Here is a 3278-nt window from a genome sequence, read left to right as displayed (position 1 = left end):
AACCCCATACGATTACTTTCTGTGGGGTTATGTGAAAGATTCAGTGTTTAAACCTCGTCTACCAAGAAACGTGCCAGAACTGCGAGCTCGCATCAACGATGCTTTCGAACTCATTGATGGGGACATGCTGCGCCGAGTGTGGGAGGAACTTGATTATCAGCTTGATGTCTGCCAAATCACTAAAAGGGCACAGATCGAACATTTGTGAATGCCTAAAAAAACTTTTTGAGTTTTTGTATGTGTGTGCAAAGCATTGTGAAAATATCTCAAATAATAAAGTTATTGTAGAGCTGTGAAATCGCTTCAATCATTTGTAATAACCCTGTATTCTCTGTGAATGAATAAGAAATTTGAGATAATCATTATCATTAGTGATGCATGTCTGTTGATCTTGCTTGAGGATTGTTGCAAATCCAAAGAGACAGCACGTGTTGACTAGTCAGCAGGTGAGACAGGTGGTGTTTGCATAAACATATGAAAGTGTGTTGACAATGACTGCGGCGTGAAGACGGGTGTCCAAGTGACAGACAGGATTGGTCCAGCCTCCATTGTATGTGACTTTGAGGGTGTCTGTCCAGCGAAGCCGAGTTGTTGAAGTGACCCCTCATTGTTTGAGTTGACGAGTAAGTTCAGAGGGACGTCAGTAGTGCCTTGGCATGACCTGCTGTAATGAGCAGACAGGGGGCGATTACACGGAAGTTATGTACCTTTGGTTGCTGAGTGAGTATAAGGATCCTCGTTGTGTCACTGTTTTTGTGAGGAAGGTTCTCCTCATATCCCTGAATTCTCTCGGAATCCTTCCATTGATTCTAAACTTTTGTACCTGAACAATAAATCATGAGACATTAATTTTGTAGACAAAATATTCATAGATTCCAATTGCCTTCATTTGCAGATCATCAAGGACAAATGCACTATTAAGTCATGAGTAGAAATGTTTTTAAAGTCGTGTTTAAAGTGATTAATACTTCAAATGTTTATATACTGGATGAAGAGCCACCTTTTTATATTATTTCCTAGAAATTTCCTTGATATAAAATTATGAATGTTTGTCCAAAATTTTTATCCAACAACTGGAATGACATTAAAATGAAGTTTTATCTGTATCAGCCCCTCAAGATATAAAAATTTGAAAAAAAGGAAACATTTGTTTGCATTTTTTAGCATTTTTGCATGAGAATTGCAAGTCTGTCTCAAAATGATTGTTATAAGTAATAATAGAAAGATGTTTATCTTTTATTTTTCCTTCAGTGTCCGAGGTTGATTTTATGAATGTGCTCATTAGTAATAAGACTCTTAAGGGCTTTATGTATGTAAGACTGAAGAATCCAAATGATTCTTGTTTTCAATACTTATTATGATTTTGTTTATCATAAATGCCAAGTACTTGCTAGAAGACGTAACAATTTAAGTGTAACTGAAAATACAGATAGTGTGTTGCATAAGAAGCTGAAGCCTAGCATATGTAGCGGTTCGCCTTCTTTGGTTCTTCTCTTGTTGATTGTCCTTGGCGTTGATGTACTGGTTGAAAAAATAATGGGTGGACATGCAACTACTGTCCACTATAAATGATGCATCCAGCAGATGCACGTTTGCATTTCACTGTCTTTTACTTTCACTTTTCACAACCCCCCCATGAACGCATTTATATGGCCAGTGCACCATAGTTTAACTTTCGGTAAGCTTCATTAATAGTTTGCAGGTGAACATCCACATACTGCTACAATAGTTTACTGTTGAACATCTATGAGCAGTAAAAACCTAACTACAACGTTCACAGTTCTTTGAAGAATTAACAGGTATGTATGGAACAGACACTGTTATTGCTTTAACACATGGGCTATTGGTGTAACACTTACTTCACTGTTAAGTTGATACATTGTTGTTGTTCTAACCAATACAGGTTTCTCGTCTGAAACTCAGCCATGTACTGACTGACTCATGACCAAAAATTGGACCCTTATATATCATCACAATAATAGGTGCTGAAACTACGCATTGATCGAAGTTTGATTTACAGAAATTACAATTAAAACTTAACTCATTAAATTAACTTACTACATCGAAAAATTGGTTCTTTTTAACAGTTTCTTCTACTACAAGGGTTAAGCCGAATTATTTATTTAAATCATGAAATTAACAAATATAGTTATGTAAACAATACTTTTGACAAAACTGTTAATTACTTTGGAATTAATGAAGGTTTGGCTTTGCTAACATGTTTTCGAATAGAGCCAAATAAATACTTTAAGAATACTATGAGTTGTTCCTCCAAATGATTGTAACTAGTACAAAATTTATATTTGTTAATAGAGGGAAACATTCCACATGGGAAAAATATATCTAAAAACAAAGATGATGTGACTTACCAAACGAAAGCGCTGGCACGTCAATAGACACACAAACAAACACAAACATACACACAAAATTCAAGCTTTCGCAACAAACTGTTGCCTCATTAGGAAAGAGGGAAGGAGAGGGAAAGACGAAAGGAAGTGGGTTTTAAGGGAGAGGGTAAGGAGTCATTCCAATCCCGGGAGCGGAAAGACTTACCTTAGGGGGAGAAAAGGATGGGTATACACTCGCGCGCACACACACACACACATACCCATCCACACATATACAGACACAAGCAGACATTGGTAAGTCACATCATCTTTGTTTTTAGAATTTATATTTGTTTATACATCAACAATAGAATTTAAGTTACGAAACAATTACTGATGTCACACTATAACAAATGATACTAACTAGGAATAGTTAAAATATATTAGAAAATCAGTTATATACATAGAACTAATCACAGAATTAGATCTGTTGTTATATTCTTTAAAACTGAGGGCCAACCTCTCTTTTATGAAAATACAGATTATACTCATGTATGTTAATGGTAATTAGTTCAAAAATGAAAAAACTAATTTAAGTAGGCAGATGGCAAAACATGAGGGGAAGAAAAAATATCCCAGCTTGCTTCATCACACATAGATCTTGTGCATTTCAAAGCTATGAACTAAGTGAAGTACTTCTTTCACATGTGACATTTGCTGTAGAACTGAACTGCTGCTAGTGCATGGTTTGGTCTTATCTAACCACGTAAAGTGAACAAAAGACATATACACTCCTGGAAATTGAAATAAGAACACCGTGAATTCATTGTCCCAGGAAGGGGAAACTTTATTGACACATTCCTGGGGTCAGATACATCACATGATCACACTGACAGAACCACAGGCACATAGACACAGGCAACAGAGCATGCACAATGTCGGCACTAGTAC

The sequence above is a fragment of the Schistocerca americana genome, chromosome 2 (genome assembly GCF_021461395.2).
Source record: "Schistocerca americana isolate TAMUIC-IGC-003095 chromosome 2, iqSchAmer2.1, whole genome shotgun sequence".
In the NCBI taxonomy this organism is placed as follows: Eukaryota; Metazoa; Arthropoda; class Insecta; order Orthoptera; family Acrididae; genus Schistocerca; species Schistocerca americana.
Note: the sequence above shows the minus strand (reverse complement) of the source record.